Source organism: Pan troglodytes, chromosome 20 (genome assembly GCF_028858775.2).
Source record: "Pan troglodytes isolate AG18354 chromosome 20, NHGRI_mPanTro3-v2.0_pri, whole genome shotgun sequence".
In the NCBI taxonomy this organism is placed as follows: Eukaryota; Metazoa; Chordata; class Mammalia; order Primates; family Hominidae; genus Pan; species Pan troglodytes.
The window spans coordinates 40455891-40468375 of NC_072418.2; positions in this window are offsets into that span (position 1 = coordinate 40455891).

The following is a 12485-nucleotide window of genomic DNA, read 5'->3' on the forward strand; positions in this document are numbered from 1 at the left end:
CAGCACCTCTTTCTACATCCTTGCAAACACTCGTTCTTGAATGTGTTCGTTTGCATTATTAAGGACTACTGGTGAATTAGAGCACATCTCTGTATACTTGCCACTCACTTGGACACTTTCTATGAAGTGTTTATTCTTACCCTGTTTATCCCTTATCAAATAATTTATCAACTCCATTCATAAAAGTTAAGATTTAGTTGAAAATCCATCTGGCCTTGAGACTTTTTTTTTTCCCCGAAGGAATGTCTCTATATATGACTTCAGTTTATTAGGTTTATTCAAATGTATTCATTTTGTTAGGTTATCAACTTTTCTTACAAATAGTCCTTTATAATATTTTTATTATTGTAACTTCGTTTCTTATTTGCATCTTTTTCGTTTTCTTATTTGAATCTTTGCTCATTTTTTGAATATCAGCCTTAAAAGAGGTTTATATAACTTATTGATCATTGATCTTTTCAAAACCCTGTCTCAGTTTTGTTATCCTTTTCTCTTACTTTTTTCTAATTCTCTATTTTATTGATTTCTTTATCTTTATAATTTCTTTTTTGTTTCTTTTAGTGTGCTCTGTTCCTCTTATTCCACACTTGTAAATTGACAATTTGATTTTTATTTTTCTTGATAAATGTATTTAAAGCTGTAATTTTCCTCTAAGTACTACATAAGCTATGTCCCACAATTTTGGCGTTTAATGTTTTCATTGTTATTCATTTTCACGTTTTGTAATTTATGTATTCTTTTTTAATTCAAAAGGCTTGGCTATCTTTTTCTAATGCTATTGCAGGATAGTCAGATGTTTACATTTGTCTTTGGAACTGAATGAGGCTTCGCTTACTGCCTCATATGTGATCAATTTTCATAACTGTCACTTTTTAAAATTATTTATTTATTTATTTATTTTTGAGATGGAATCTTGCTGTGCTACCCAGTCTGCAGTGCAGTGGCACGATCTCGGCTCACTGCAACTTCCACCTCCTAGGTTCAAGCGATTCTCCTGCCTCAGCCTCCCGAGTAGCTGGGACTACGGGCGTACGCCACCACACCCAGCTAATTTTTGTACTTTTGGTAGAGACGGGGTTTCACTATGTTGGCCAGGATGGTCTCCATCTCTTGACCTCATGATCCACCCACCTCGTCCTCCCAAAGTGCTGGGATTACAGGCGTGAGCCACTGTGCCTGGCCTCCATATACTTTAAAAATAAATGTGACAGCTCGGGCACGGTGGCTCACACCTGTAATCCCAGCACTTTGAGAGGACGAGGTGGGTGGATCATGAGGTCAAGAGATCGAGACCATCCTGGCCAACATAGTGAAACCCCATCTCTACCAAAAGAACAAAAATTAGCTAGGTGTGGTGGTGTGCACGTGTAGTCCCAGCTACTCGGGAGGCTGAGGAGGAGAATCGCTTGAACCTGGGAGGTGGAAGTTGCAGTGAGCCGAGACTGATCCACTGCACTCCAGCCTGGGCGACAGAGCGAGGCTCCATCTCTAAATAAATAAATAAAGTATAGGTATTACAGGCTTTTGGGGTGTAAATTCCCCGTCTGTTAGCTCAAGCCAACCAACTATTGGATTTTTCTCAATTTGATAGGTAGAACATGATTTCCCAATGTAGTTTTAATTTGCTTTTTTCTTATTATGAATGAGTTTGCACTTCTTTTCTGTGAACTCTCATGATATTTTTGCCCAATTTTCAACTGGACTCTAGCGTTTTTCTTGTATAGCAGGGAAATTAGCACTTTACGTGAGTTGCAAATATTTTCTTCCAGTTTGCTATTTGTCTTTTGAATTTGTTTATGGTCCTTTTGCCATGAAAAATTGATAATATTATCTAATTTGCCAGTTTGTTCCTTTAAGTCTTCTTAGTTTTGATTCACGTTTAAAAAAAGGCCCTCTGCATCTTGGGTGTGTTAGTTCATTTGGTGCTGCTATAACAGAATACCTGAGATGAGTAATTTAAAAGGAATATAAATTTATTTTCTCATAAGTCTGAAGTCTGGGACGTCCAAGATCAGGATGCTGGCATCTGATGAGGGCCTTCTTGTTGCATCCTCACATGGCAGAAGGCAGAAGGGGCAAGAAAGCAAGAGAGAGCTCCCTTCAACCTCAAACCCTCTTATAAGGCCCCTAATCCCATCCATGAGGACTTTGCCCTCATGACTTAATTACCTCTTAAAGGCCCCACCTCTTAATACTATAACATTGGAGATAAGATTTTAACTTATGAATTTTGGAGGGGACATACACATTCAAACCATAGCATTCCACCTGTAGCACCCCCCACCTCCCAAAATTTTGTTTTTCTCACATGAAAAATACATTAATTCTATCTTAATAGCCCCCAAATCTTCTTCCAGCATCATCTCAAAAGTCTAAAGTCCAGAGTCTCATCCAAATCAGATCTAGGTGAGACTCAAGGCATGGTGCATTTTGAGGGAAATCTACCTCCAGTGTAAGCCTATGAAATCAAACAAGTTTTGTGCTTTCAAAATACAATGACATAGAGTAGACATTTTGATTCCAAAGGAGAAATAGGAAAGAAGAAAGATGTAACAGGTCTCAATGAAGTCCAAAACACAAAAGGGCAAACAGTATTGAATCTTTAGGCTTGAGAATAATCTTTGACTTCATGTCCTACTTTCCACACACTAGGGAAGCAGTTGGGCTCCCAAATCCCTGAGCAGCCCCACCCCCACAGCTTTGCTGAGTGCAGCCCATTCTTCAGCTGTCACATGTTGAAGTTGCGTGCTTGCAACTTTCGCAGGCTGGTGATGCACACGGGTGGCTCTACAGTTTGGGGTCTTGAAGGCTGCCCCCCATCTGCATGGCTCCACTAGGAGTTGCCATAGTGGCGACTCTCTGTAGTGGCCCTGAGGCTGTCCAAGATATTCTTTAAAATCTAAGTGGAGGAAGCCATGCCTCCAGAGCTCTTGCGCTGCACACCTGCAGAATTAGCACCATGTGGCCATTACCAAAGCTCACCACTTGTGCCCTCTGGAGCAGCAACCTGAGCAACATCCTGGGCCAGCTTGAGCCACAGCAGAGGCAGCGGAGTGCTGTGCTGGAATGCAGGGAGCAGAGCCCCGAGGCAGCCCTGGGCAGTGAGCCTCAAGTTACCATGGGCACCCTGGCCTCTCTCTCAAAACCGTTCTGCCCTCAAAGCCCTGCTACTCTGGGCCTTTGGTGGGCATGGCAACCTCAGAGATCTCAAAAATGTCTTTGGGGTCATCCTCCCACTATTCTGATGAACAGAACCTGGCTTCCGTCTAGCCATGCTAATCTTACTGAATAGCCACTTGGCCACACCCTTGGTTTTCATCTAAATACCCTTTTTTATTCTTTACAGGCCAAGCTGAACATTTTTCAAATCTTTATATTCTGCTTCACTTTTAATTATAAATTGTGTCTTCAATTTTTTTCTCTTTTCTCACATTTTACTAAAAGCAATTAAGAGAAGCCATGCAGCTCCTTCAATATTTTTCTTCTGCCAAATATTCTATCTAGTTCATTGCTATTAACTTCTTCCTTGATAGAGCCCTCAGGGATGGACAGAATTCAGCCAAGTCTTTTGCTATTTTGTAACAAAGATGGCCTTTCCTTCAATTTCCAATAAGATATTCCTCATTTCCATCGATACCTCATCAGAATAGCCTTTATGGTCCATATTTCTACCGACATTCTGTTCATGACCACTTAAATAATCTCTAATATGTAGGCTCTCTCTACAGCTCTCGTCTTCTGACCCCTCACCAGTATCATTCTTAATGCTTCATTTATGGCAATATAGGCTTTTCCTAGCCTGCTTCTCCAAATTCTTCCCGCCTCTGCCCATTACACAATTCCAACGCCCCTTCCACATTTTTAGGTATTTTTAATAGTACACCCCACTTCTCTATTTTAGTCTTTTTTGCCTCCTTAACAGAATACCACAGACTAGGTAAATAATAAAGAACAGAAATTTATTTCTTACAGTTCTGGAGTCTGGGAAATTCAATATCAAGGTCCTGGCATCTAGTGAGAGCCTTCTTGCTCCGTCCTCACATGGCAGAAGGCAAAAGGGGTAAGAAAGCAAAACAGAGCTTCCTTTAACCTCAACTCATTTTCTTTTTTTTTCTTTTTTTGAGACAGAGTCTTGCTCTTGTTGCCCAGGTTGGAGTGCAATGGCACGATCTTGGCTCACTGCAACTTCCACTTCCTGGGTTCAAGCAATTCTCCTGCCTCAGCCTCCTGAGTAGCTGGGATTACAGGTGCCCACCACCACGCCAGGCTAATTTTTGTATTTTCAGTAGAGATGGGGTTTTGCCATGTTGGCCAGGCTGGTCCCGAACTCCTGACCTCGTGATCTGCCCGCCTCAGCCTCCCAAAGTGCTGGGATTCCAGGCGTGAGCCACCGTGCCCAGCCAACCTCAAGTACTTTTATAAGGGTCCTAATCCCATACATGGCCTCACCTCTTAATATTGTCACATTAGGGATTAGGCTTTAACCTAGGAATTTTGGAGGGAACACAAACATTCAAACCATATCCCTGAGATAATTTTAAAATTTTCCCATGATTTCCTCCTGTTATGTTTTTGCTTTCATTTTTTTCCTTTAATTTTTTTTGTGTGTACAAATCCAACTTTACCCTTCTACAGTTACCTAGTTTCCAATGATCATTTACAAATAATTCAACATTTGCCACATATTTGAAATGTCACCTTTAACATATACCTAATTACTACATGTATTTGGGTACATTCATGTATTTCCTATTCTGTTGCAATAATTTGTTCAAGTCTACTGTCTGCTTGTTTCTTGAGAGAAGAGTTTTGAAATCTCTGCTATAATTATGAATTTGTCCATTTCTCTTTTTTTGTTCCATCAGTTTTTGCTTCATGTATTTTGGAGTTTTTTTGACTAAATGCATAAACGTTTGGGATTGTTATGTACTGTTAATTGATCCTATTGTTACAAAATGACATTCTTTGTCCCTGTTAATATTCTTAGCTCTCAAATCTACTTTGATAGTGGTATATCTACTCCAGCTTAGTATTTTTTAATTTTTCAGACTGGGTCTTGCTCTGTCACCCAGGCTCGAGCCCAGTGGTGCAATCACAGCTCACTGCAGCCTCGACCTCTGGGCTCAAGTGATCCTCTCACCTCACCCTTCCGAGTAGCTGGAACCACAGGCACACACCACCATGCCTGGCTAATTTTTTGATTTTTTTATAAAGACGAGGTCTCCCTGTGTTGCCAGGCTGGTCTTAAACTGGGCTCCTGCCTCAGCCTCCCAAAGTGTTAGGTTTACAGGCGTGAGCCACAGCGCCTGGTCTACTTCAGCTTTTTAAAATTAGCATTAGCATGGTATATCTTTTTCTTTTTTTTTGTTTTGCTTTTAACCTATTTATATTTTAATATAACCTTATTTATTATAATTTAAATATGACCTTTGTAATTTAAATATAACCTTTATATTTAAAATGGGCATCATATAGTTGGGTGTTTTTTTAATTCGGCCTGAAGATCTCTGTTTATTGGGATGTTTAGACCATTTACACATTTTATATAATTTATTGAGTAAAAATCACATAATATGAAAGTAATCATTTTAAAGTGAACAATTCAGTGGCATTTAGTACATTCACAGTGTTGTGCAATAGCCACTTCTAATTCCAAAACACTTCCATCATTCCAAAGGAAAACCTCTTACCAATTAAGCAGTTTCTCCCCCATTCTCCCCTTCCTCTATTCCCTAGTAACCACTAATCTGTGTTCTTTCTCTATGGATTTATTTATTTTAGGTATTTCATATAAATTGAATCATGCAATATGTAACCTTTTGTATCTACTTTCTTTAGCATAATGTTTTGCAGCTTCATCCATGTTGTGGCGTTATGCATACTCCATTCTTTTTTATGGCTGAATAATATTCCATTGCATGAATTACCACACTGGTAATTTTGTCTATTTGGTAACTTTCATCTATTTGGTAACCTGGTAACTTTATTCATCTGTTGATGGACATCTGGGTTATTTCCACCTTGTGGCTATTGTAAATAGTGCTGCTATGAACATGTGTGTGCATGGTCTTGTATTCAGTTCTTTTGGGTATATACCTAGGGGTAGAATTATTAAGTCATACAGTAATTCAATGTTTAGCTTTCTGAGGAACTGCCAAATTGTTTTCTACAGTGGCTGAACTATTTTACATTCCCACCAGCAATGTATCAGTTTTCCAATATCTTCACATCCTCACTAACACCCAGTTTCCTTTTTTTGATTATTGCCATTCTAGTAGATGTGAAGTGGTACCTTATTGTGGTTTTCATTTACATTTCACTAATGACTAATAAGGTCAAACATCTTTTCATATGCTTACTGGTCATTTGTATATCTTCTTTGGCTAGATGTCTACTCATGTCTTTTACCCAAAGTCTAATTTTGTTGTTTGTCTTTTCATTGTTGAGTCATAAAGAGATCTTAATATGTATTAGATAATAGACCTTTATCCTATACCTAATTTGCAAATATTTTCCTCCATCTTTAGGCTATCTTTTTACTGTCTTCATAATGTCCTGTGATGCCTCACAGTTTCTAATGTTTATGAAGCGCAGTTTAACAAATGAGATGTGAGCAAAAGGGATGAGTGTAATTTCTGGACTGCAACCCTAGAAAGCACTGTGCCTGCTTCCTCTGCCCTCTCCTGCCCTATTGGCTGGGAGATGCTGAGAGTTTTAATATCCCCCTTTGCCCCAAAGATGGATACTACTCATTCTGGAAGGCAGAGCTATCCCACCAGCCCTGGACTGCTCAGCCCTAGATTCTTACATGAGGTACAAATAAATATATGGTATTCAGGTCATTGAATATGTATTTTGGGGTTTTTACTATATCAGCTTAACCTATACTCTAATTTTACAACTCCAGTGTGCCATACAAATAGTACCATTTTCTGGTTGTGCCATGATGAAGGCTGGGAAGCACTATGACCTGGACCATTTGTTCTTGGTCCCTTTTGCTGACCCTTCCTTCTCACTGCCATCAAGAGGGCAATCCTTTCCTCCACACCATCCAGGTAATTAGCTTATAGTGGTCCCAAAGATAAAGGTCGAATACCCCAGCTCTTGCAGAAAATTTGAGCATATGTTGGCCATAGGAAGCCATTGCCTTGCCTTGGGTAGCACCTGGGATAAAGGTTGGTGAGCCCTGGTGCTGGAAATCCCCAAATATGGCCCCTCCCAGGGGCCCGACACCCATGAAAGACTGTACTTGCATCATGGGTTGTCCTGACATAGAGTTCCCTCTCCCTTCCTAGCTGGGAGTCAGGAGTTCCACCTCCTCCAAAGACAGACATTTTCATTGTTGTTCCCTCAAGTCCTCACGGTCTCTTTCTCCTGCTCTGGCTGGCTTGGGACAAAACTGAACCTCCCAGTTTATCTTCCAGCCTCTGAGCTCCGTTATGATACAGTGAGCTGCCCAAATTAAGGTGAACTGCAGATCTAACTTCTTTGCTTGTCGGTCCCCTTGGACATGCATCCTCAGAGCGCTCCTCTCCCAGGAGGAGCCCCCCACCCCTGGGGCTTCCTCACAGCAGCACCTTCGAGCTGAGGTGGTGGGCAGGAGCTCCTTGGAACCCTCCCTTCCTCCATCCGAAGAGCTTGTTCCTTTCCACCTCTGACTTCGGTGTCCTCTGCTCCTCCTCTCCCGGCATCGCCCCTTCCCTGTGCAGGGGCAGCGATTGGGGCCTCAGCCTTAGTTCTTCCAGCTGGACCCTGGGATGGTGCGGGGCTGTGGCTCTGGGAAGTATCTTGGCCTGCACGCGGTTTACATCATTGGGAGCACAGGCCTCGCCCTCCGAACTACGAGCCCCAGAGCCCTTCGCGCCGAGCGTTTCCCGCCTTTCCCCTGTCTCAAGTCATTGCCCAGAGGCCACTGCGGGCCGGTCCTGCCTGTCCGTGGAGCTGCGGCCCCCGTGTTCCCAGGGTGAACGAGCACGTGCGAGGCGGTGGTGCTTGTATCCGGGAGAACCAGGTAGGGCGGCTGCATGCTTCATAGAGGCCAGCCTGTGCCGACCGGGAGCTGTAGGACGGTCTGTGTCTGGGGCTGCTTATGGGTATTCGCGTGCCTCTGCCGGTGCACGGTCCGAGCCTGCTCACGAGAGCGTGTGTGTGTCTTCTGTCTCGTGTTGCTATGAGGTTTGCATCTGTGTGGCTGGAATAGCTTGTTTGTGGGGGCCCGCGCGTGACCTGTGTGTGCGTTACTGCGTGTGTCTCAGGCAGGATTGTGACGGGCCGTGTGACTGTGACGCCATCATCAGGTTGGTGAGATGGCGTGACCGCGTGCTGCCTATCAGTCTCCTGTATGTTCCTCCACCATCTATCTTGACATTCAGCCTGTGATAGTCTTTGGTCAGCTTCCATGCCTGGGAGGACTTTTTGGCCAGCCACGCCCGGCTGTTAAATTGTGACAAAGTGGTATAAAGCACTGCTTGCACAGGGTCATGGATTAAAAGGGTAACGTCTGGGCCAGGCGCGGTGGCTCACGCCTGTAATCCCAGCACTTTAGGAGGCCGAGGCGGGCGGATCACGAGGTCAAGAGTTTGAGACCAGCATGGCCAACATGCTGAAACCCCGTCTCTACTAAGAATACAAAAATTAGCCGGGCGTGGTGGCGGGCGCCTGTAGTCCCAGCTACTTGGGAGGCTGAGGCAGGAGAATGGCGTGAACCCAGGAGGCGGAGCTTGCAGTGAGCCGAGATCGCGCCACTGCACTCCAGCCTGGGCGACAGAGCAAGACTCTGTCCCGGAAAAAAAGAAAAAAAAAAAAAAAAAAAAAAAAAAAAAAAAAAGGTAACGTCTTCCAACAAGGGATGTGGTATTACTTTTGCTGGATCACATGTCTTATCTACCTTTTTGGAGATAATTTGTATGTAAGTAACACATACATAAGTATTATTTCTTTTTATAATAGGCCACCTTGTATTATTTTTAACCTCTCCCTCATATCATCACTCCCTCTGTTCCTCTCTTCCTGCAGAGGTAACCACTATAATGGATTAGAAAAGTATCCTTCCCGTATATTTCCTTAGAATTTTAGTGCATATATCCCTAAACAATATTTTCTGGATTTCATTAATGCCGAAGTGTACATTTTAACATTCTGATATCAGAATACATCTTACGGTTGCTAAAGTGTCGTATTTTAATGATGTATTTCTTACTTGCACATGAAATAATAGTGTGTCAATAATTGATAACATCTTAGCATCCTTGAAATATAGTATTACTGTTTTGCCTGATTTTGAAATGTATTTAAGTATTATATAATATATATTCTTCTACAGCTTGCTTTTTACCTTCAACATATTTGTGCAATTTATTTGTGCTTGATATTTATAGCTTTGTTTATAAAACAATGGTAATTCTTTTATAAATAATCTATTTTCATTCTCCTGTTGGTAGATACTACAGTGTCGCTATAACACTGCTGTTAATGTGTGAAAGAGGTTTTATTGGTTCATACCTAGAAGTGAATTTTTTGGGAGTTGGCGGTATAGTTGTCCTCAGCCTCACTAATATTGTTAGTTAACATTCCCACTATTAATGTATGAGTTCATTTTTCCATTTGATTCTTTCCTTCACCAATCCCTATTGTCAGGTGTTTTTTCCAAAGACTAATTTTTTTAGAGCAATTTTAGGTTCACAACAAAATTAGGCAGAAAGTACAGAGATTTTCCATATGCCTTCCCCCAAAACCTGGATGGCCTCCCCCATTCTCAACACCTCCCATCAGTGTGGTATATTTGTTATAACTGATGAATCTACATTGATACATTGTTATCACTCAAAGTCCATAGGGTTCACTGTTGGTGTTGCACAGTCCATACAGCATAAACCTGTAGCATAGAAGTTTTGGCATGCTCCCTGGGGCGAACCACAAGTCAAAGGGTGAAGTGGGAGAGGGAAGAAAAAACTGAACCTGTCATAATCCCTATCACTCAGTGTTTTTAAGATAATCCTTTCCCCAAATTGTACTTTCATCTACACAAAACTATGCAGGGTCAATTCATGAGACTCGCCACTTGCTCTACAGTATGATTTCCAATCTTTTAGTCAAAGGAAGCACAGGTCTCTGAGTCTGTTGAAGAGATTCAAATCCTAAACACAACTCAGCCTGGTTGTGGCCCTGGTCATTTTAATTTTTATATTCTGTCTCTCTTAAATAGAGACAAGGTCTCTCCCTCTCTTTTATTTTATATATATATATATATATATATATATATACATATTTTTATTATACTTTAAGTTTTAGGGTACATGTGCACAACGTGCAGGGGTTTTTTTAGTTTTATTATTATTATACTTTAAGTTTTAGGGTACACGTGCACAACGTGCAGGTTTGTTACATATGTATACATGTGCCATGTTGGTGTGCTGCACCCATTAACTCATCACTTAGCATTAGGTATACCTCCTAATGCTATCCCTCCCCTCTCCCCCCACCCCACAACAGTCCCCGGTGTGTGATGTTCCCCTTCCTGTGTATGTTACATATGTATACATGTGCCATGTTGGTGTGCTGCACCCATTAACTCATCATTTATATTAGGTATATCTCCCAATGCTATCCCTCCCCCATCCCCCCACGCCACAACAGGCCCCAGTGTGTGATGTTCCCCTGCCTGTGTCCAAGTGTTCTCGTTGTTCAAGTCTCACCTATGAGTGAGAACATGCAGTGTTTGGTTTTTTGTCCTTGCGATAGTTTGCTGAGAATGATGGTTTTCAGCTTCATCCATGTCCCTACAAAGGACATGAACTCATTTTTTAATGGCTGCATAGTATTCCATGGTGTATATGTGCCACATTTTCTTAATCCAGTCTATCATTGTTGGACATTTGGGTTGGTTCCAAGTCTTTGCTATTGTGAGTAGTGCCGCAATAAACATACGTGTGCATGTGTCTTTATACCAGCATGATTTATATTCCTTTGGGTATATACCCAGTAATGGGATGGCTGGGTCAAATGGTATTTCTAGTTCTAGATCCCTGAGGAATCGCCACACTGTCTTCCACAATGGTTGAACTAGTTTACAGTCCCACCAACAGTGTAAAAGTGTTCCAATTTCTCCACATCTTCTCCAGCACCTGTTGCTTCCTGACTTTTTAATGATTGCCATTCTAACTGGTGTGAGATGATATCTCATTGTGGTTTTGATTTGCATTTCTCTGATGGCCAGTGATGATGAGCATTTTTTCATGTGTCTGTTGGCTGCATAAATGTCTTCTTTGGAGAAGTGTCTGTTCATATCCTTTGCCCACTTTTTGATGGGGTTGTTTTTTTCTTGTAAATTTGTTTGAGTTCGTTGTAGATTCTGGATATTAGCCCTTTGTCAGATGAGTAGATTGCAAAAATTTTCTCCCATTCTGTAGGTTGTCTGTTCACTCTGATGGTAGTTTCTTTTGCTGTGCAGAAGCTCTTTAGTTTAATTAGATCCCATTTGTCAATTTTGGCTTTTGTTGCCATTGCTTGTGGTGTTTTAGACATGAAGTCCTTGCCCATGCCTATGTCCTGAATGGTATTGACTAGGTTTTCTTCTAGGGTTTTTATGGTTTTAGGTCTAACATTTAAGTCTTTAATCCATCTTCTCCCTCTCTTTTAAATAGAAACAGGGTCTCACTCTCTTGTCCAGGCTGGAGCACAGTGGCATGACCATAGCTCACTGCAGCCTCAAACTCACCAAACTCCCAGCCTCTACTGATCCTTCCACCTCAGCCTCCCAAGTAGCTGCACCACCATGTCCAGCTATTTTTTTTTTTTTTTTTTAACTTGTAGAGACAGGGTTGTGACTTGTTGTTCAGGCTGGTCTTAAACTCCTGAGCTCAAGCAGTCTTCCCACCTTGGCCTTTCAAAGTGCTGGGAATACGAGTGTGAGCCACTGCGCTGGGACTCATTTAATTTTATAAAGAACATATATTCTACCACCCTATTCTACTGTCAGAATTTTATTAAAATTACCTGTGTTCTTTTCATACCATAGATTAGACCTAAAATGGATTCCCACTTCACCCCCTACTGCTGCTTTGATTCCTGTTTCCCTGCACATACAGTGGGCCACACCTGCAAAAATCACAAGGCTGACTTCAGGAATCAGTTTTGATCTTCGCTGTTGTACCTTAAAATTTTTTTTAACTTTTATTTTAGATTCAGGGAGTACATGTACAGGTTTGTTACATGGATATATTGCATGATGCTGAGGTTTGGGGTACAAATGATCCTGTCACCCAGGTGGTGAGCATGGTACCCACTAGGTAGTTTTTTAGCCCTTACCCCACTCCATCCCTCCCCCCAGTAGTCCCCATTGTCTATTGTTCCCATCTTTATGTCCATGTGTACCCATGTAGTACCCTTATTAACTGTGTTGTGGAGCTTACACATGAGAAAGGCACTTTCTTGGATTCGTGTACATGGCTCAAGAGAAAATGGTTAGAACTGATAGAGACCCTGCC